The sequence below is a fragment of the Neophocaena asiaeorientalis genome, unplaced genomic scaffold (genome assembly GCF_003031525.2).
Source record: "Neophocaena asiaeorientalis asiaeorientalis breed wild unplaced genomic scaffold, Neophocaena_asiaeorientalis_V1.1 scaffold295, whole genome shotgun sequence".
Classification (NCBI taxonomy): Eukaryota; Metazoa; Chordata; class Mammalia; order Artiodactyla; family Phocoenidae; genus Neophocaena; species Neophocaena asiaeorientalis.
The window spans coordinates 340,927-353,824 of NW_020174718.1; positions in this window are offsets into that span (position 1 = coordinate 340,927).

Below are 12,898 nucleotides of genomic sequence, written 5' to 3' on the forward strand. Positions count from 1 at the left end.
GTTCTACAATTGTGTGGGGGTTTTTTTTCTGTAATGATTGTTTTTATCCTTATATCTTTAATATTCATTACCTGGGTAGTTTGCTTCATTTAAGACTCGATCTCTCTTTTTTTATAAAAGGTAACCTTGGATTTTTTTTTCTAAAGAACAGTCACTACTTGATAAATTTCTGGCATGTGATTTCCATTTTGAGTATCAATGTAACTTTTACTAAAATCCGTCTATCTCTGTTTTCTTGCTTGGGCCTTGCCTTTTTATTGCATTCTGAGAAATAAAAGGAAAATAAAAACACATAGATTTGGGTTTGTATCAAAGCTATTCAGGTCACTTATACACATTTTTAAAAAAATTGTTAAAGTATAGTTGATTGACAACATTGTATTATTCTCAGGTATACAGCACAGTAATTCAATATTTTTACAGATTATACTCTATTTGAAGTTATTATAAAATATCAGTTATATTCCATGTGCTGTACTATATATCCTTGTATCTCACTTATCTTATACGTAGTGGCTTATACCTCTTAATCCCCTACCCTTATCTTGTCCCTCTCCCCACTAGTAACCACTAGTTTGTTCTCTATATCTATGAGTCTATTTCTGTTTTGTTATATTCATTTGTTTGTTGTATTTTTTAGATTCCACAAATAAGTGATAACTTATACTTGTCTTTCTCTAACTTACTTCACTAAGCATAATACCCTTTAAGTCCATCCATGTTGTTGCAAATGGCAAATTTTCATCCTTTTTATGGCTGACTAGTATTCCATTACACATTTTCAATTTAAACTAAACTGAGATCAAGATGACTTTTGAAGGCTAAAGATTCTTTTTTTCTTTCATTTAACAAGCAATTCTGGAGCAATTGTGCTGTACCAAGAACGATGCTAGGCTCTGAGAATTGTGAAGGCTGAATATTCACTAATTAATTAATTGACTGATTAGTTCACTTAACAAGCGTTTTTGGAGAAATTATGGTGTACCTGGAACTGTGCAAGGCCCTGGAGATACAGAGGAGTTCTCAAGGAGGTCCCACTGCACAGGAAGAGATGACAGTGGCTCAGACAAGGTGGCAGCAGCTCAGACGGAATAAAAGATAAATGCATTGGACAGCTATTTAGGTGCTAGGACTTGGTGCAGGATTACTGAGAGGGCTGAGAGAAAGGGGGGGGGGGTGTCAGGAAGGACTCCAAATTTAAAAAAAAAGAAAGACTCCACATTTGAAGTTACTTAGGAAGTAGAACTGGTTGAATGATTGGGTGAGAAAGACAAATTAATAGGTGGTATTAAGCTATATGATTTGAGTAAGAGGGTGGATGATGACTTAGACACTGGGATTCACTGAGACACAGCAGAAGCTTAGGAAGAAAGGTGATGAGTTCCACTTGAACTTGTTGCATTTGAGATACTTTGGGTACTCCACAGATACGGGGCAAGCAGGCAGTTTAGAGACAGGAGTCTGACACTTCGGAGTAGAGTGTCTGGAGTTAGGATTTTGCAGATCACAGTCGGCCGCTTCAGTGGGGCTGAGGTGGCCTTCTGGGGATATACCACCATTAAGAACTAGGGTTGCAGGTCTGACCATCTATTGCATTAATTAGAGTCCAACCTCTTTTCAGTCACATGTTTATATAGCCACAAAATAATTCATATCTTGTCTGTGCAACTTCTCCAGGTGTGGTTACAGCCCTTCCTGGGTGTGTGCATAGTGACTGAGAATCAGATTCACTAGTTACTGTTTTTCTGCAATGGAAACCAAGTACTTAGTAAAGAAAAGAAGAATTATTTTCACATTTTAGCCCCTTTTGCATCTTTCTGTTCCTATGTGAGAACCTGTCTTTCACCATCCTTTCTAGCCTCCTACTGCAACATACCAACAATTATGTAACATTATGCAAGTCACGATTGTGTGTTACCACACTCAGAAAACCATTTGCAAACCAAGGATGGAATTAGAATACTCATTACAGCTAATATTTATTTTTCATTATTAAAACCTTACTTGGATGCCAATAAAATGAAAAATTAAATTTGATGCAAGGCTTGTAGAATAAACCCTTTATATTATTTCAAACCCTGTTAAAAATGTGTCTTAAATAACTTGGCTCACTTTCCCCCCTTTGCCACATACAAAATAGTGGTCACATCAGCAAGTACTCAGTATGTTGACAGTTATATTCATTAGGACCCTTGGTTGCAAGTAACAGAAACCTATCTGAAAACAATTCAAAGAAAAAAGAATTTCTTGCCTTAGATTCAGTGAGCTACCCAGCTACCATAGAAAAAAACTGCAAAATCTGAGAATTCAGGAAACATGACCATAAGGACATTATTATTATTGCATGTATTTAAAATAATATAGATCTTGATTAAAAAACTAAAAATAGAAATACCATACAACCCAGCAATCCCACTACTGGGCATATACCCTGAGAAAACCATAATTCAAAAAGAGTCGTGTACCAAAATGTTCACTGCAGCTCTATTTACAATAGCCAGGACATGGAAGCAACCTAAGTGCCCATCATCGGATGAATGGATAAAGAAGATACCAGTGAACAGTGGCCCCCGCGAGGGGGAAGGTAAGCTGGGACGAAGCGAGAGAGTGCCATGGACATATATACACTACCAAACGTAAAAAGACCAGCTAGAGGGGGGGGATAGGGAGGGTGGGAGGGAGGGAGACGCAAGAGGGAAGATATATAGGGATATATGAATATGTATAGCTGATTCACTTTGTTGTAAAGCAGAAACTAACACACCACTGAGAAGCAATTATACTCCAGTAAAAACGTTAAAGAAAAAATAAAAAAGCATTTCATATGCTTCCCTAGTAACACAGTGGTTGGGGGTCCGCCTGCAGATGCGGGGTAGGCGGGTTCGTGCCCCGATCCGGGAGGATCCCGCATGCCGCGGAGCAGCTGCGTCCGTGAGCCTTGGCCACTGAGCCTGCGCGCCCGGAGCCTGTGCTCCGCAACGGGAGAGGCCACAACAGTGAGAGGCCCGCGTACGGCAAAAAAAAAAAAAAGCATTGCAACTTTTGTAAAAGAGTAACTACACCTTTGTATCAGAATATTCCTTAACCACAAAACACATTGTTACAATGTAGGTCTGCATATCACCCAAGACAAAAATAACAAAAAAGTATCTACTTGCAAGGTCAAACTTAGGCCATAGGCTGTTACAACTCATCAATGGGCTGTTCCAGAGACTCATTTAAAGTTTCTTTCCAACATTAAAGAGCGATTCCAGTGGCAACTGTATCATATATGGTCATTAGGTTTACCCTTCATTCACAAAGCCTATTTAACCCTGAATACACGTGAAGCACTTCTTCAAAGTCACCAGCGCTTACGTCTTTATGTCCAGGTTAAAAAAGAAAATGCATTCTCAGTGGGAGGGCCATTTCACCAATAACACCAAAATGAGCAGTTAAGATCATGCTAGGTGCCAGTAACTTAACTCTCTACCACTGCACAAGAGGTGTGATCAGGGCAGTTTGGGCTGCACCAGGATTTATTATACCGCATAACAGGCAGCCTGGAGTTAGGCAGCGCGGTTGGTTAATTTCAGCGAGCCAGAGACGCAACAACGTATCAAAGACCCAGGCAAGCGTCCCGCCCTAGCATTTTACACTTATCCTCAGAGGACCGAGGATGGCTGGCTGCAGCACTTAACCGACATTCCCACGCAGACAATAAAGACCAGTAAGAAAGAGGAGCGCTTATATCACATCCACCCCCTTCTGGGCGGAGAGAGGGGGATCTTTCCTTCCAAATGTGCTCGCCCCCGCTCTTTCCCCTCACCATGAAAACTTCTCTCAGTGGCCGGGACTATATCACATGTCCATGCCCGAAACCAATCACAGCAAGAGGAATGGTTCTCAGGCCTAGCTGCACATTGGAATCACCTGGGAGCTGTGGAAACAATGTTAACGCTAGGCAACAGTAGGTTTTAAAAGTTCCCCAGCTATTCCATATGTATACTCAGAAGCCAGGCCTACGATCTCTGGTGGGAGGTCTACTCTGAGGACTTGGGAAGGCAAACACCTGTACAAAACTGGGGTTCTGCTAGCAGCCACGGACCTGGAACAGCCAAAGGCCACGTGTGAACAATTAATAAATTTGCCACATGGACATACCTTGCTATAGCCAAGAGAAGGGATCTCTGCTGGTCAGTCACCCACTAGAGGACCTATTACGAGAAATTAAAAATGATTTCTGTTATAAGAGATTTGATAGCTATCTTAATCCGCTCATCCCCTGTAAAAAAAAAAAAAGTGGAGGAGGAAAATACCTTATAAACTTCAGCTCGAGTGTTAAATTAATTAAACAAGGAGGTCATTAGATGGAGGTGGCTCTAATGCCTTGGAGGCCTATATAAGCAAACCCAAATCAAAATCTAATCCTGTAAATGCCTCAAGGTTACCGAATTGAAACCTAAGGACGACCAATCCCAAACAGCCAACTAAGCTTGAAGCTACATCCCATCGATAATTTCCTTACCTTGGTTATGCCTTTTCTCTATAAAAGTTCCCCCCCTACCCAGTTCCGGTCAGCAGGCCACTCCTAACCACTTCCGGTTTGGTGCTGCCCAATTCTGATTTTTGTTCAAACTCTTGAGAATTTTTAATATGCCTGTTTATCTTTTAATAGTTCTGATGTCAGAACAGGGAACCAAAGGAGCCCCCAGGAGCACTGAGCAAACAAGCAGAGGTACCTGTGAAGCCCCTTGACCAGCTGCCTGCTCGCTGCCTCGGGAGGTGGGCGAGTTCGTCTCGGAGGCTGGATCCCAGCTCCGGCTTTTACGTTATGAGCTTTCAGACTTCGAGCCTTTCTTTCTCCAGAGTGGGTCCAGAAACTGGCCAGAATCAGACTTGTTCCGACTTAGCAACCGAACCGAGTCCAGGGACAAACTGTGTCCAACTTACAAAGGGGACGAGGACCAGGACGACTTAGAAAACGGACCAGGTCCGATGACAAACTCGGTCCGTCCGACTTTGAAACTGGCCCCGGTGCAGAACAAAGTGGTTCCGACTTAGAAACCGAAATGGGTCTGGGGACGGACTGGGTCCAACTGAGAAACCGGACCCGGTCCAGGACAGACTGGGTTTGACCTAGAAACCGGACTGGGTCCAGTATGAGGCCTCAGGTGAATAAAACTTTGTTTTAAGGTTAACCTTACCAAAGATAATCCTGAATTACAGTGGCCACAGTGGAGAACTTTTAACCACCTGAGATAACCTTATCCCCTTACGAGGTACCCTAGAGGAAAGGGGTCTCAGCCAGGCACTCGCTATGAAGGGTAGAGGGAAAGTTATTCTTCCTCCTCTACAGTTTCTAGTGACCAGGATGGGACCCACTGGGACACCCCACTCACTCCGAATCCTGCAGACGGCATCCTGGGAAAACTGGCAGAAGCCTGGCAAAAGGGTAAGAATTCTTACCAAGGTCAGCTCTCCAAAATCTGTGGAGCCTGGTCGAGAGAGGAAGGGAAAAGTTCACCTTGTCCCTTCCTTTCCAAATTTACATTGGCTGGAAAACACATTGGTTATGGAGCCTTTCCCTCCCAGGGAGAGCTGTGAGATATAAATGTTTTACCTGGTCTTCTCTACAATGCCCAGAGGCATCTCATGAAATACAAACTCCAGGGAAGTCACTCTTATCGGGAAAAAAGAAGTGACAGCAGCAGCTATTTGGACATTGAGTGAATGAAAAATCTTAACACTTTTTTCCACTAGTATTAGTAAAATCTTTAACCATCTGAGCAGGTAAACTTAACTTATTCTATCTGCCAGAAACACAATTTGAACCCAACCATTCTTTTATAAACTAGTGAATTTTGCATTATTGTATGTATCTCATGCCTAAAAATTTTAAACAAAAGCTAAAAGACCTCTGCATCTGTCTGTATGTTTATGTATGTAGGTGATAAATATGTGATATTCTTCTAACTTTGGGTGGTATAGCCAAAATTAATTTGTAAAGAGCTCTATTTAATAGGCTGAAAAAACAAACATTTATATAAATCAAGTGTATACTAAGAAATGTACAGACCAACCCAAGTGTTTTTCAAGTTCACGTGATCTAGCATAATCTTTGGTGAATGAAAGCTAGTTTAAGTCTGTTGGTTTAATTGAAACAGGCATGTCTTTAGAGTGATCAGTATTACGTAGAATATTTTTATTCTACCAAGGTTAACTAAAGTCAAATACGCTTTTGCAATCTCTGTTACATAATTTGTCAGCAAGAATGGTAACTTAAGATGATGGCTGGCTGTTCAATGTCTCATGAAATTTTCAGGAGTAATCTAAACAATTGTTAAGAACAAGTAAATTAAGGAGATGTAAGATAAAAATTTATAAGTGTACTTTTCAGCAATAATCATGCCTTATGGTATATTTGCTTAAGAATAGTTTCCAAACTCTTTTTGGTAACTTAAAACCTTAAAGTTGGATGAGATAAGTTAAATGAAGGCTAGTCATTGAACATCTAGATCATTTCCAAGTAAGATAAAATACTGCAACATTAATTACTGAACATAGGTTTATCCACTTTTGGCTTTCTTTGGCAGAGGATCTGAAGATATTTGGTTCTATCAGTAAGCATATTTTGTGCCACATTGAAAAATTACCAAGAGGAAGAATATACTTCTAGAAACTGTGAAAAGTATTTATAAATTTGCCAATCCACAGAATGCGAGTGTAACAAACAGTCCGCGCTGATTACTTCTTAGTTTTCACTAGGAATAAAGGATTCTGAAAGGTCAAGAATTCTAATAAATATATGTAATTAAAGCCAGTTAGAAATAAGAAAGGTGAGAGGAAAGAACTGTGTATCTGTAAACTGAACTGGATCCTGAGTTCTTCTAGTTTCCTCAAATATCTGGCTCCAACTCTCCAAACTAATGTTTCCAATCTTCTCCCACTCTTCTGATGTCGAACAACGAAGAATATGACTGCCTTTGAACCTCCTTGGAAGGGACGATACCAGGTCCTTCTCAGTACCCAGATCACAGACAAATTTCAGGGAATTGAACCTGGGTACACATGCCCCAATTAAAAAGGGCTTCTCCAGAATCTTGGAACTGCACGCCAGCTGGAGATGTAAAATTTAAAGTAACTAGGGGGCTTCCCCGGTGGCGCAGTGGTCGAGAGTCCGCCTGCCGATGCAGGGGACCCGGGTTCGTGCCCCCGGTCCGGGAAGATCCCACATGCCGCGAAGCGGCTGGGCCCGTGAGCCATGACCGCTGAGCCTGCGCGTCCGGAGCCTGTGCTCCGCAGTGGGAGAGGCCACAACAGTGAGAGGCCCGCGTACCGCAAAAAAAAAAAACAAGCATTGCAACCTTTGTAAAGTCTCGGAGGCTGGATCCCAGCTCCGGCTTTTACGTTATGAGCTTTCAGACTCATAACTACTCCTTTGTATCAGAATATTCCTTAACCACAAAACACACTGTTACAATGTAGGTCTGCATATCACCCAAGACAAAAATAACAAAAAAGTATCTACTTGCAAGGTCAAACTTAGGCCATAGGCTGTTACAACTCATCAATGGGCTGTTCCAGAGACTCATTTAAAGTTTCTTTCCAACATTAAAGAGCGATTCCAGTGGCAACTGTATCATATATGGTCATTAGGTTTACCCTTCATTCACAAAGCCTATTTAACCCTGAATACACGTGAAGCACTTCTTCAAAGTCACCAGCGCTTACGTCTTTATGTCCAGGTTAAAAAAGAAAATGCATTCTCAGTGGGAGGGCCATTTCACCAATAACACCAAAATGAGCAGTTAAGATCATGCTAGGTGCCAGTAACTTAACTCTCTACCACTGCACAAGAGGTGTGATCAGGGCAGTTTGGGCTGCACCAGGATTTATTATACCGCATAACAGGCAGCCTGGAGTTAGGCAGCGCGGTTGGTTAATTTCAGCGAGCCAGAGACGCAACAACGTATCAAAGACCCAGGCAAGCGTCCCGCCCTAGCATTTTACACTTATCCTCAGAGGACCGAGGATGGCTGGCTGCAGCACTTAACCGACATTCCCACGCAGACAATAAAGACCAGTAAGAAAGAGGAGCGCTTATATCACATCCACCCCCTTCTGGGCGGAGAGAGGGGGATCTTTCCTTCCAAATGTGCTCGCCCCCGCTCTTTCCCCTCACCATGAAAACTTCTCTCAGTGGCCGGGACTATATCACATGTCCATGCCCGAAAGGTTAACTAAAGTCAAATACGCTCATGTAATCTCTGTTACATAATTTGTCAGCAAGAATGGTAACTTAAGATGATGGCTGGCTGTTCAATGTCTCATGAAATTTTCAGGAGTAATCTAAACAATTGTTAAGAACAAGTAAATTAAGGAGATGTAAGATAAAAATTTATAAGTGTACTTTTCAGCAATAATCATGCCTTATGGTATATTTGCTTAAGAATAGTTTCCAAACTCTTTTTGGTAACTTAAAACCTTAACGTTGGATGAGATAAGTTAAATGAAGGCTAGTCATTGAACATCTAGATCATTTCCAAGTAAGATAAAATACTGCAACATTAATTACTGAACATAGATTTATCCACTTTTGGCTTTCTTTGGCAGAGGATCTGAAGATATTTGGTTCTATCAGTAAGCATATTTTGTGCCACATTGAAAAATTACCAAGAGGAAGAATATACTTCTAGAAACTGTGAAAAGTATTTATAAATTTGCCAATCCACAGAATGCGAGTGTAACAAACAGTCCGCGCTGATTACTTCTTAGTTTTCACTAGGAATAAAGGATTCTGAAAGGTCAAGAATTCTAATAAATATATGTAATTAAAGCCAGTTAGAAATAAGAAAGGTGAGAGGAAAGAACTGTGTATCTGTAAACTGAACTGGATCCTGAGTTCTTCTAGTTTCCTCAAATATCTGGCTCCAACTCTCCAAACTAATGTTTCCAATCTTCTCCCACTCTTCTGATGTCGAATCACGAAGAATATGACTGCCCTTGAACCTCCTTGGAAGGGATGATACCAGGTCCTTCTCACTACCCAGATCACAGACAAATTTCAGGGAATTGAACCTGGGTACACATGCCCCAATTAAAAAGGGCTTCTCCAGAATCTTGGAACTGCACGCCAGCTGGAGATGTAAAATTTAAAGTAACTAGGGGGCTTCCCCGGTGGCGCAGTGGTCGAGAGTCCGCCTGCCGATGCAGGAGACCCGGGTTCGTGCTCCCGGTCCGGGAAGATCCCACAGGCCGCGGAGCGGCTGGGCCCGTGAGCCATGGCCGCTGAGCCTGCGCGCCCTGAGCCTGCACGTTCGGAGCCTGTGCTGCACAACAGGAGAGGCCACAACAGTGAGAGGCCCGCGTACCGCAAAAAAAAAAAAATAACTAGGGAGGTTCCTCCCCAGAAGCAGTTGGCATCTTGAAGTAAACAACTCTGCCAAGATCACAGATCAAGATCTTCATCCCCAATATGAAATCTTTATTCCTTTTGCCTTCTTGCTACTTGTGTTTTCCGTCTGTTAACGCATGGAAAGACAATGCTCCTTAACTCTGACCACTATCGCTACATCTGCTGCTAAGTCCGTAACTATACAACAGAAGTCCTGAGACTTTCTTGCTAAGGTGGTTTAGATAAAAGAAGTGCTTCAGATTACTTGTTGGCTGATCAAGGAGGAGTCTGTACCACAGCAAATACTTCTGCTGTATCCGGTTCAACACCTCTGGTATTGTAGCAAATAGGAAGTTAACAAACAAGCCACTTGTCTAAAACGGGCTGATGCCCCTTCATGTACATTCTTTGACTGATTTGATACCAACTGGTTTGATCCATGGGGTCCTGGTTAAGGAGGATACTTCAGTCTCTCTGTATTATCTTCCTAATAGTCCTCACTGTAGAGCCCCTGGTGTGCTATGTTCTCTCAATGGTCTTAAATGCATGGTCACAGCCATCAGCAGTACATCAGATGGTCTCACTGCACTTAGAGAAACAGAAACAAGATGAATAACGAGATAAACAGCAAAAACAATTCTTCCACGGATCTGACATCAAAACCTATGTGAGTTTCACAATGAGACAAGAACAATTTTACTCTTTTGGTGACCGAGAGTGGCGCTAATACCAAAGTTTTGTTCAATCTCTCCCATATGAGAGGATGACCAAAAGAGGAGAACAAGGGCTTCCGTGGTGGCGCAGTGGTTGGGAGCCCGCCTGCCGATGCAGGGGACCTGGGTTCGTGCCCCGGTCCGGGAAGATCCCACATGCCGCGGAGCAGCTGGGCCCGTGAGCCATGGCCGCTGAGCCTGCGCGTCCGGAGCCTGTGCTCCGCAACGGAAGAAGCCACAGCAGTGAGAGGCCTGCGTATCGGAAAAAAAAAAAAGGGGGGGCGGATAACAGTCTAATTAATTAAACAAAGAGGCCATTAGACCGAGGTGGCTCTAATGCCTTGGCAGCCTAGGTAAGCAAACCAAAATCTAAGCCTGTAAGTTTCTCAAGGTTATGAAATCAAAATGCTAAGGACAACCAATCACAAACAGCCAACTGGTCTTTATGCTGTAGCCAATCAACACTTGCCTCACATCTGCCTTTTCTCTGTGAAAGCCTCTCCCTGAGCTACTCACAATGTGGCACTCCTAACCACATCTGGTTGGGTGCTGCCAGATTCCAATAGATTTCTGCTCAAATAAACTCTTAAAATGTTTAATATCTTCAGTTTGTTTAACAAGAGCACTTCCACTCGGGAGCTTTTTCTGACACTCTCCCTCCTCCTAGGGAGATGTAAGCACTTGTGTCTGTTCTCTTCCGGGCCAGCTTTATCAGAGCACTCATGAGGCTTGCACTTGCTTGCATGCTCTGCCCCTCCTGAAATGTGTCCTCTTTGATGCCAGGGGTAATATCTGTATCCTACTTTATGTGTCTAGCATCCAGCACACAGGAGGCTCAATAAATATTTGTTGAATGAATCGGGGACAAGGAGAAATGGTCAAGAAATGCCTAATGTTAATAGCAAGCCCTTACCCAGCACTTATGCCAAGTACTACACGAAGGCATATACACTAAATAGACTGATTTATTCCTAAAACAACACTGAGGTAGAAGCCACTATTATCTTCACTTTAAATGTAAGAAAACTGCATCACAGAGAGGCTAATCACTTGTCCAAGGTTACACATGAACTAGGAAGTGACAAGTATGGGACTGGATCCCAGAGCCCACCATGTTCTTTACCTTTACCCGCAAGAGGAAAAGATGCTCTACCCGCATTAGACATGGAGACCTCTCTGGTGGGTCCTAATCTGGATGAGGGCTGCAACGGGTGTTCCCATTGGTGGGATTCGTGGCTTTTAGGATACTGAAGGCTTTTGCATTCTTGGACTTTTTAGGGGGACGGGGAAAAAGACATTGCTCAAGGACATAAGGGGTAGAAATGGAGAGAAATAAAAGAAAGCAGCCAAAGTTTTGCTGTGAAAGCCTAGAATCTGGAGAGGAAATCTCCATTCACCAGCAAGAAAAATAAAAACATTAATCCTTGAGTTATGGCTTAACCATGACATGCAATCGCTTGTGCCCCAGAGCTCCCCCTGCCATTTACGGGGAACACCATCGTCAAAATCTCGTCCCTGATAAACCACAACCTGAAGAGGAATCATGACTCTAGTTCTGGCTTCTCCACTGTATCCCAGACACAGGTCTTCTGTGGCTTCCCCCAATCTGTCCCTCCTCTGATAGCCCTTATTCTGGCCAATGGACCTAGCACTCACCCAACTGGTTATGCCAGAAAATCTGGAAGTCTTCCAAGATTCCTCCTTCACTTTCCACCTTCACATTCAATTGATCTCTGAGTTTTGTGGATTCTATTTCTAAATCCATAATCTATCCAATCAATCTTCACTGTATGCTAAGAGTGTGCAATGAGGAACTGGATGAGACTCCCTCCAGCCCTGCCTTCCCAAGCTTCAAGGAGCTGAGCATCTTAAAGAGGACATTTTGCAAATGAACAGCCCTCCTACTGCAGAGTAGTAAATGCAAGAAATAGATAAATAGAGGGCTGGTGGGGTGGGGGAAATCCCAGAGGGGTGTATCATCATCTAGGGAAGCCTGAGGGGTTTTCTCTTGGCTGTGTCCAAAGTGAAGTCTGAAGGATGTATGTGTACCAGGAACCCAGTGAAGGCGGAGGCAAGTGCAAATTTCTGGAGTGAAGAACAGAGCCCAGAGTGTGGAGGACTGGCAATTCACTACCACCCCAGAGCCTCAAAGCTGGTCTCCAGTTGGGGCTTAATTCAGCAACTACATTGCCTAAAGACTTTCCATTCCTCAAAAGAAAACAAACCCAGCACCATCTTTCCTGTCTGTAGAGGTTTGCCCTTCAAGAAGCGTCTCCCAGCGTTTGTCATTCGTCCTGAGCATCCCCTCAGGTACCTGCTAGTACAACACCTCTAACCTGTAGGGAGTTTTCGGTGTACAGTATTGGAGAAGACAGACCTTGAGGGAGCATCTCTGCGAGTTCTGGGGGTTGGAAAACCATGGAACGACCTGGTAAGGACCCATCAGCCTCGCCGCCCACGGCTCACCCGCTCTCACTGGGAGCCTCCAGGCCTGCCACCTGCTTGTCCTGGCCCCGATATGTCCCAGTGCTTTATTCACTCTTCCACCACCCTTCGCCCCCCGCCCAAGGCCACTGCCCATCTAGACCCGACCCCAGCCCGACGTCCTCCCCGCGTGGCCACCGCGCTCTGCTTAGGTGGAGGATGCGGCGCGGCCAGGGAGCTCCCCGGAAGGCAGCCGCCGGCCGGCTTCCCCACAGCCAGTGCCCACCCCAGACGGGCTCTCTCCTAGCGTCTCCCGTCCCCGGACCGGAGAGCGGGTGTCCGGCGCGAATACCCCGTGGGCCCCGCTTCGGCCGCCTTTCCCAGA